The sequence below is a fragment of the Aethalodelphis obliquidens genome, unplaced genomic scaffold (assembly GCF_003676395.1).
Source record: "Aethalodelphis obliquidens isolate GAN/ISIS:26980383/991018 unplaced genomic scaffold, ASM367639v1 scaffold55, whole genome shotgun sequence".
NCBI lineage: Eukaryota > Metazoa > Chordata > Mammalia > Artiodactyla > Delphinidae > Aethalodelphis > Aethalodelphis obliquidens.
Window position 1 is genome coordinate 2,440,134 of NW_020837999.1, and position 10,739 is coordinate 2,450,872.

General features: G+C 41.9%; 1 long non-coding RNA gene across 1 annotated transcript in view; it reads right to left on the bottom strand.

Annotated features, from left to right (window-relative positions):
* LOC113609161 (uncharacterized) overlaps positions 1 to 10,739 on the bottom strand; it is a 133,533-nt gene that overhangs the window by 45,712 nt on the left and 77,082 nt on the right. The window lies entirely within an intron of this gene.

Consider the following 10,739-nt stretch of genomic DNA (forward strand, 5'->3'; position numbering starts at 1 on the left):
AATAAATTTATTTATTTTATTTTTGGCTGCATTGGGTCTTCTTTGCTGCGCGCGGGCTTTCTCTAGTTGCGGCGAGCAGGGGCTACTCTTCGTTGCGGTGCACGGGCTTCTCATTTCAGTGGCTTCTTTTGTTGAGGAGCACAGGCTCTAGATGCGCGGGCTTCAGTAGTTGTGACACATGGGCTCAGTAGTTGTGGCTCGCGGGCTGTAGAGTGCAGGCTCAGTAGCTGTGGCACACGGGCTTAGTTGCTCCGCGGCATGTGGGATCTTCCCAGACCAGGGCTCAAACCGGTGTCCCCTGCATTGTCAGGAGGATTCTTAACCACTGCACCACCAGGGAAGCCCAATTTCACTAGTTTTTACATGTACTCTTTATGTGCACACGCGTGTGTGTGTGTGTGTGTGTGCGTGTGTGTGTAGTTCCATGATATTTTAATACACATGTAGACTGAGAAACGAACACCACAATCAGGATACCACAAAGAAACTCCCTTGTGTTACTCCTTAGCAGTCAGTAATTTTCTTTTATAAATACTCCATTTTCAGTGTTAGAAATCTGAGTCCAGCAGACTTTTGCTATTTCAGGCACCTGAAGTTCTTATGCAAATGACCCTGAGGGACAGCAGTTGTGACCTCACCAATCCCTTTCCCTGGGGAGTAAACACATTCACTAATACCAAGGCCTCAATGGCAACTTTTAGACCCAAATTGTCTTGAGTTTCATTTCTTTTCTTTTTCTTTTTTTTTTTTTGCTACACGTGAGCCTCTCACTGTTGTGGCCTCTCCTGTTGCGGAGCACAGGCTCCGGACGCGCAAGCCCAACGGCCATGGCTCACGGGCCCAGCCGCTCCGCGGCATGTGGGATCTTCCCGGACCGGGGCACGAACCCGTGTCCCCTGCATTGGCAGGTGGACTCTCAACCACTGCCCCACCAGGGAAGCCCATCTTTTTTTTTTGGTTAAGCCACTAAGTTCATGATAAATTTTTTACAGCATCAATGGAAACTGATATACACCATTAATTATGATGTTAGGTGTGGCTTTTTCGTAGATGCCCTTAGTCAGGAAGTTCCTTTTTTATCTTGAGTTTGTTGAGTATTTTTATCACAAGAGGGTTTTGGATTTTGTTAAGTGCTTTTTTGGCATCTACTGAGATGATCATGTGGTTTTTATCTTGTATTCTATTGATATGGTATATTATATTAATCGAATTTCACATGTTATATACACTTTGCATTACCGGAATAAATCCCACTTGGTAATTAATCCTTTTTATAAGTTGCTGGATTCAGTTTTCTAGTATTTTGTTGAGGATCTCTGTACGTATATTGGTCCATAGTTTTCTTTTCTTTAGATGTCTTTGTCTTTGATATCAGGATAATACTGGAGTCATGGTGAAACCATTTGACTCAGATTGGGACTTGAACCCATGGTCTTTTAATTGAGATCACACACTTGGTCTCAGGACTTAATGAAGCTCAGGTTCTTGATGTCTCATTGCAGAAAGAATTCAGTGAGAGACAAAGCGATAGGTAAGAAGTGGGTTTATTTAGAGAGAAACACACTACACAGACAGAGAGTGGGCCATCTCAGAGGCGAGAGCGGCTTGAGTTTCATTTCTGAATCTCTGAATATTTTCTGTCTTTGAGCAAATTTTTAAATGTATATTCCTGCTAATAGGTAAAGTCCAGTAGGATTTTTGAAAGTTAGGATTTCTGACCAAAATTTCTTTGACTATAGTTGCATAATAAAAAATGTCTTAAATTTGTGAGATGTGTTGGTATATACCTTCATACAAATCTAAACTTGTTTCCTCTGGGCTCTGAGGTTTCCTATACATATGTCCTTCACATTGGCTTTTCACCTTGGTGAGTTGCATGTGGACACATTTAGGGCCAATGTCCTCTTATAGAAAATAACACCTGAGGTTACACTCTTCTGAAGTCTACTTTCAAGGAGTTCAGTTTCCTGGTAAATTTTCAGAGCAGTACACTGTTGTTTGCCTCAGAGTTTGCATAAGTACTTTTTCATGACCATCCCCTGAGACAGTCAAAAACTAAATGGTTATTGGAGGCAGCCCAACAAACTAAGTGTTTTAAATAAATAATGACATGTGCATATTGAGTGTAACTATCATAACTGTCTATTTAAGGTCATTACAGAGAACAAAGCAATAATTCAACCCAGGAGAGCATAGCCGAAACATTCTCCAGGACATAATTAATTCTTAGAATAAAAAATCTGGGAGTTGATCAAAGATAAGAGGATGCTTGTCCCATGACGTGGAGAGGAAAAAGGAACGCACAATTGGTTGTGGGAATGTAAAATGGTAAAGCCACTTTGGAAAACAGCTTGGCAGTTTACAGTTAAAAGTTAAACACAAAACGACTTGGAAATTCCACTCTTACCTAAGAGAAATGAAAATATATGTTCACACAAAGACTCACGTGCAATTGTTCATAGCTGCATTATTCATAGACCCAAAAGCTGGAAATAACCTAACTGTCCACCAAGTAGTGAAGGGATACGTAAAATGTGGTATATCCATACAATGGATGCTACTCAGAAATAAAAAAGGAATAAGCTACTGACATATGTTACATCGTGGATGAACTTTAATAACATCATGTTCAGTGAAATAAGTTAGACACAAGAGACCACATATTATATGATTCCATTTGCATGAAATGTCTAGAAAAGGCAAACTTATAGAGACAAATTAGATTAGTGGTTGCCTGGGGCTGGAGATGGGAACAGAATGAGGGCATAAGGGATTGTGTCGGGGGGGATAGAAATGCTCCAAACTGATTTATAGTGATGTTGCACCACTTGGTAAAGTTACTAAAAATAATTGAATAGTGCACTTGAAATAGGTAAATGTTCTAATATGTAAAGTGTATCTTGAAAATGCTGTTTAAAAAAACAAAACAAAACAGGAAAGTAACCCTTGTTTTTCTGGGAGACAGAAGGATCAGCTAGAGGCAAATGCTCTAAGAAACCCTGACCTTGGGAAGGGATTTTTCAAACCTCAATTTGGCTGAAGGATATGTTGCCAGTCACTCCGCAGAGGCCTCAGCTATCCTCACTGTATTTCTCTCTTTAGAAGGTGTTCTTCCCCTCTCGTTTCTAGTTTGAGACTAGAAACCATTTATAGTTCTGGTGGGTGCATGAGTGGAAGGACCAGCACTTTTGCTGCCTCTTATACCCTCTGCTTCTCTGAATGGAAAGGGCCAGTTCTGCAGATGCTTGCCGGAAAATCTTAGTGGGAGCAAGAAGTTTGTCAGTCCAGTCGTAGGGTAAATCTGGCTCGAGGAAATGGGGAAGGGGGTTCACAGGCCTGAAGAGAGAGAGTCCTGGAGACATAAGGGAGAGAAGGGGTGGATTCAGCCTACCTGATTCCCCTGGGGGGAAGGCCCAGGGGGTGTATAGGGGGCACCCAGGCCTGCAGAGAACCCATTCCTCTGGGGAACCTCACACTGCGATGAGAAGCTTCCCACCTTCCAGGGACTTTTGCTGCTCTTGGTAGTCCTGTGTCACCCGTGATATATGCAACACAGCATGGCCAGAGGAAGCTGAGTTGACCAGAGGGTAAGCAAGTGTGGTGTAGACCAGGAGAGGAGCCAGGGAAGGGGAGACACAGTCACGAGGCCTGTCCAGTGTCCAGAAGAGGATAGCTTGGGCTAAGAAGTTACATAGGTTGAATAGAGTTGTAAAGTTTGCATTCATAGCTATCATTTATTAGCTCTGGGTTCTTTAGCAAATTAACCTCTAATAATGATCTATTTCTATGTACATTTTGTAGTATACTATACTATCATATTATTCTATAATTATAATTTGCCTAGGGTGGCTGCATTCAGCTGCAGGGTCAGCTGGGAGCTGAGCTCAGCTGAGATGCTGAACCAGTTGGGCCTCCCTCACCATGTGGTTCTTTTTATTCATTAGTTTGGTCTCAGAGCCTTAAATGGAGGCTGGGTTCCAAGAAGATAAGCTCCAATGTGCAAGAATTTATCAGCAAGTCATGTTTGCTGATGGGTCATCGGCCAAAAAAACTCACCTGAGTCAGCAGGCAATCAATGTGGGACGGAAGTCTGTGAAGATGTGAATACTGGGGGGTCTGATTCATGTGGGGACCAGCAGTACAACAGTCTACCACACTTTCTAAGCCTCAGTTTCTTCATCTGTAAAATGAGGATGATAATATTTCATTTGGCTTCTTACGCAGAATAAATGAGATCATATACGTAAAGCACCTATCGAAAGGTCTAGTACTTAGTAAGTAATCAGTGGCTATTTGTTTTTATCATTATCACTAACATGGCTATTATTATTATGATTGCTATTGTACTTTCCCCTCAGATTTATCAGAGCGTCGGGAGATGTGAGAGTGAACCAGGAGGGCCTGACTTAATGTAGGAAGTCAGGAAAGACTTTCTTGAAAAAATGGATTTCTTTTTAAAGTTTTATTTATTTTTGACTGCGTTGGGTCTTGGTTGCTGCGCGTGGGCTTTCTCTAGTTGCGGCGAGCGGGGGCTACTCTTCGTTGTGGCGTGCAGGCTTCTCATTGCGGTGGCTTCTCTTGTTGTGAAGCATGGGCTCTAGGCATGCGGACTTCAGTAGTTGTGGCTTGCGGGCTCTAGAGCGCAGGCTCAGTAGTTGTGGCGCACGGGCTTAGTTGCTCTGTGGCATGTGGGATCTTCTCAGACCAGGGCTTGAACCCGTGTCCCCTGAATTGGCAGGCGGATTCTTTTTTTGTTTTGTTTTGTTTTGTTTTTTTGCGGTACGTGGGCCTCTCACTGTTGTGGCCTGTCCCGTTGCGGAGCACAGGCTCCTGACGCGCAGGCCCAGCGGCCATGGCTCACGGGCGCAGCCGCTCCGCGGCATGCGGGATCCTCCCGGACCAGGGCACGAACCCGTGTCCCCTGCATTGGCAGGCGGACTCTCAACCACTGCACCACCAGGGAGGCCCTGGCAGGCGGATTCTTAACCACTGCACCACCAGGGAAGTCCCTGAGAAAATATTTCAACTGAGGTCTGATAGATAAATAAAAATTTACTAGGCTAAAGACATGGAAGCAGCCTAAGTGTCCATCAACAGATGAATGCATAAAGAAGATGTGGTGTATATATATACGATGGAATATTACCCAGCCATAAAAAAGAATGAAATAAGGCCATTTTCAGCAACATGAATGGACCTAGAAATGATCATACTAAGTGAAGTAAGTCAAAGACAAGTATCATATGATATAACTTATGTGTGGAATCTAAAAATAGTACAAATGAACTTATTTACAAAAAAGGAAACAGACTCACCAACATGGAAAACATTGGAGTTTTTTTATAGTTACCAAAGGGGAAGGGGAGGGAGGGGTATATTGGGAGTATGGGATTAACAGATGCACACTACCATATATAAAACAAATAAACAACAAGGACCAACCAGGGAACTATATTCAGTATCTTGTAATAAACTATACGTAAAAGAATAAAAAAATTATATAGCTATATAGATATATAAATGTATAACTGAACCACTTGGCAGTACACCTGAAACTAACACAGTGTTGTAAATCAACTATAGTTCAATTAAAAAAATTTACTAGGCTAAAGGAATCCATGGGGAAGAGCATTCCAGGAGAGGGAACAGTGTGTGCAAAGGCCCTGAGGTTGGGTGGGGGGGGGAGTATGTAGCAACTACCACAGCCATGAAAACAGCTGATTATACAATGTTAGCATTGTAAACTTAGAGATATTTCCAGGGTGTTATGAACAGGTCCACCTTTAACATTTGCAGGGCCCGGGACAAGAGTATAAAGAAAGGCCCATAGACTAAGTATTTAAAATTATAAAACTAGCTAACAAACTATCAATACAATATGTTCTATCCTCCTACCTTATCCTCCTACCCCTGGCTTCCCAACCCCAGCTCCATCCTGAACCCTGAGGGTTAGGTGCACATGCATGAGGACCCCTCAGATAGCATATCCAAGCTTCTCCCCAGCAGCAAATAGCCATTGCCCAGCCATCTCTCAGCACCCCTCAGGGTGTGTTTGCCAGCTCTGTGGTCCACTTTCAGGATGGACCTAGTCTGGAGAGCTGTAGGTCATTCAAGGATCATTCAAGGAACATTCTGGAATCTTGAGTACCCAGAATATGGTCCAGGAGGGAAGGTCCAGTCTCTGAATGGACACATCCCTTTGGTCCATGGGTTGTTTGTCCTGTAAGGAGGGGCCAGTCAAAAGGAGGGTCAGAGGGGAACCCCTAAAACACAGGCCCAGGCTCGGGCCCCTCACACCCACAATAATACTGGTTAATGGGACCTAGGGAAAATAAGTGAGGCCACGGGAGGGGAAGGCTTCCTGGTGGAGGAAATGCCCAAGCCCAATATCTTCCAGCAGAGGAAGCATCTGCTTCAAAATTGAAGTACATGACATAATAAATCTAATGTTCCTTGAAATCAAATATGAAATGTTACAATCAGGTGGCAGATGTTTTAGCTTTGGTTAAGGCATTTCTCTTTTAACTCTTTTATTTGGCAAGATTGCAAGTATTCTGATCAATTGCAATTTCAGTGAAGTCTTACTCTACTAGGCTCAAATATGGCTTAGGGAAGAGCAGAGGGGTCTGTCTGCTCATTTCTAAGTTGTTATCATGCGGATAAGAGAGATTTTTTAATTTAAGGGCTTAACTATGAAAACTTTTTTAGTGACTCATACAATGAGATTTAAATGCAGCCCTTAGTGTGAAATACCCATTTGCTAAGAGTGGAAAGGGGGAAAATATAATTGGGTGAACACAGATTGGAATGCAGAAATGTGAGCCCTGACATATCCTTTCCCTTCCAACGAAATGCTGACCTAGGGCAATCGTTCACCCACGCCCCCTCATCCCCAAATTAGCTGTCCTTGAGATTTAAGCACTAGAATTCTGATAGATGGAAGGATCAGTTCTAATATTTATTTATTTGCCTATTTTACTGTGAAAATGAGAATTGTGCCTTTGTTTGTGGAAGTCCAAGGGTGGGGAGGATTAAATGCACTAAAGAGAGCCAGGAAACCTTACATTTTTAAATATAGCAAGCTCGGTCATTTGGCCCAAGGGGAAATAGCAATGTCAGGAATGAGCTACTAATTACCAGCAACATCCCAGAAGGGAGGCGAGGAGAGTTGGTGGTGAAAGGGGCTTGGGGGCAAAGGCGTGTGACCCATGGGTGGTGTCTCCTCAGCAGCCTCGTCCAAGAGTCTTTGCAAGAACAGGGCAGCCTCTTAGGGAATTTGTTCCTAATTCTTCCTGCCCCATGCAAATCCCAACAAGAAAGGAATAATATAAAGGTAGATGAGGCCAAAATATCTGCAATGGAGGAGAAGGGGCCGGGGGTGGGGGGAGGGAGGTGAACTCCAAAGTTGCCAATTTGGAAGACTGGGAGAAAAGGCACACCCCTACATCAATATTCAATTTAGGGAGAGTTTATTATTATTATAACTATGTTATCAATAGTGAATTTTTACTGAGTGCTTACTATGGGCTTGGCAGTGGTAAAGTTTATAAGTGTTGGTTCTATAAGGGATATACACACCCTATGAGGAAAGTGATATTATCCCATTTTACAGCTGAAGACAAAGAGGCTTAAAGGGGTTCGGTCCAGGATGGTAGAGAAGATGATGGATTCATTTTGGATAGAGTGAATCAGTTCTAAAGACTGTCAAAAATGAGAAATTGAACCTGGAGGGTGGAGGCAGGGCAGGCAGGGGGGAGAAGGTCATGTAGATCTCCACTGTATACCTTTTTTAATATTTTGAGTTTTGAAGCAAATGAATATGCATGCTATCTGTTTAATAAATAAATAAAAATGTAAAAACAACAAAAAATCAGAAATTGATATTAGGAAAGGTCAGGACTGAAAAAGTAGCTTCGAGAGTCAGGTGGTGTTGAAGACAAGGGTGTGGCTGTGAGTGGAAAACCTTCAGTGATAGGAACCCAGTAGTAACTGGTAAACCAAGAATGGGAGAGATTTTTCTCTGTTTGTTGTTTTTAATCAGCCAATCAGAAGCAAACTTAACACTCTTAGGTCACAGCTTAAGGACTCTTAACAGACAAGAGTTAACTCTGGGTTTGTAGAAGTATTTAGAAGGCATTAAGAGAGATTCTTACCGCCTGAGTAATCCAGGAAACATTTATCCTGAAGAGAAGGCTGAGGCAAACTTTTCTAAAGGTACTAATAGAAACTCTCCGGAGTGACTCACAGCCCCATTCTTCCTAGAAGTAACTGGTTCAAGCATTTTAGTAAGAGGCCAAGAAAGATAAGCCACTGCGTGGAACTTAATTATGCATCACTTGCTTTCTTTGATGTTTCCTGAACTAAGTAGGATTATTAAATGTTTTATGTTTAATCTGTACCTATTGCAAGCAGAGGTTGGGTCTAAATGCCCAGGAAAACTATTTCTCCAAAGTTCCAGCACTTCCAGCTTCCTGGCCAGCCCTTTGTCAGCACCAAATCAATGATGAACGAACTGGGAGAGGGGAGATGCCTTTTCTGAGAAAGGGTTGTCCTCTGTAGGAGAGACAAATGAGAACCACAGAACATCAGCTAACATTAGGCTAATAGGGACCTTGGAGATGACTAGGGCAGTGGTTCTCACACCTGACCAAGCATCAGGATTTCACGGAGGACTTGTTAATACACAGGCTCCATCCCCAGAGTTTCTGATTCATGTCTGGGATAGGACCTGAGAATCAGCATTTCCAGTGACTTCCAGATGATGTTTTATTTCATCACACCTTGAGGCCCACCGAACTAGTATAATCTCTTCATCTTACAAACAGAAAACCAAAGCCCAGAGTGTATAAGTAACTTGTCCTAGGTCCTCTAGTTAATGGCAGAGCTAGGATTAGAATCTTAATCTCTCTTTCTCTTTCCCTCATCTCTAAATTTTCAGCATGTATTTCCTAAAAGTAAAAACACTCTTTCGTAACCAGAGTACAATTACAATATCAGGAAATCAACATTAAAACAATATAAACAATCTACAGACCTTATTCAAATTTTGTCAATTGTCCCACTAGTGTCCTTTATTGGACCAGGATCCAATCCAGAGTCACACAAATTTAGTTGTGATGTCTCTGCAGTTTGCTTTAATCAGGAAAAATTCCTCAGTCTATCTTTGTTTTTAGGACCTTGATACTTTCGAAGAGTACAGGCCAGTTATTTTGAAGAATGTCCCTAGATTCGGGCTGTCTGATGGTTTTTCATAACTAAATTCAAGTTCTGCTGTTTCAGCACAAATAGCACACCTTCTCAGAGTATCATGTCAGGAGGCACATGAGGTCCATTTTTCCATTTCTAATGATAGGAACCTTGATCCCTTGTTTAAGACGCAATCTGCTGGTTTTTCCCATGATAAAGTTATCATTTCATCCCTCTGTAATGAATAAGTATCTTGTGAGGAGAAACCCTGAGACTACGTAGGTTTATTTCTTATCATACTTCACCCGCTGATTTTATCATCCATGAATGATTTGTACCTGAAGCAACTGTTAATGTGGTGGTTGCAAAGTGGTGACTCTAATTCTATCCTTTCTCCTACATGTATTAGTTGGATTCCTACTGTAAGGAAAAGTTTCCCCTTCTCCCCCGTTCATTCATTCATTCATTCATTCATATCAGTATGGACTCACTCATGGATTCTTTTTTATTCTAGAATCCATATGTCTTAACACCTAAGTCCACTCTCTTTCCACTCTAGGGCCCAGCTGCTTATAATAGCATTATTTCAGAGATGACTTCTTAGTTTATCACATTGGTTCAAAAACCGAATTGAAATTTTATTCAGACCATAGACTTTATGATAGGTCTCCTCTTTCGTGACAGTACAGGTTCCAAGCTAGAGCCTAGGAATATCAACCGTCTTAAGAGTACTACCGCTGTTGCTCTGGGTCATATTTTCCAGGGTCATAATAACAATTTAAATTTTTTGCCTTAAAGCAATGCCTTCATCATTTCCCACCCGCCTTAATTCGTCTTAGGCCATGTGTGTAAGGAGTCTAACCATGCTCATATTATGGTCCTTGAGCTAAAGGAGGATCCCATCCTTGAACTCAGAGAATGGGAGAAGGGTAGGCAGAGCTGGTCATGGCCAAACCTAGGTTTCTAAGAAGGAAAAAACTGCTTTAGTTGGCAAGTTCTCTCTTTCCTGGTCTTCCCACTCCATTGTCCCTGGGGTACCTGAAGGAGGGACATTTGACTTGCATTTGTACTTGGTTGTATAAGTCTAAAGGAGAATGCCAACTCACAAGTCAATATTTGCCATTTTTGACTACTAACTACATGATTTAAAAAAAAACGAAAACAAGACTTTACCAAATCCTTGATTTCACCATCATGTCATTGTGCAAGAAAAATAAATCAGCTATTTAGCAGAAGCAAGATGTGACTTTTTTAAAAAAACCTAAGTGCTTTTTGTTTTTAGAAACAAATATAGCTGACTCAGAACCATAAAGAAATGAAAATTTTCATTTTGGGGTACACATACCTCTGTTCTCTAAGATGTATTCTAAGGGAAATTCCTCTCAGAATTTAGCCACTTATAACCAGTATTAGAATGCTCTGGGAATAAGAACTCAAACTGAACCAGGTTGAGTTGAAATGTCTAACGCAGTGGTTCTCAAACTATGGTGATACTGCCCCATGAAGGGGCATTTGGTGGAGGGTGGATGTGTTTTTCTGGTTGTCACAATCAG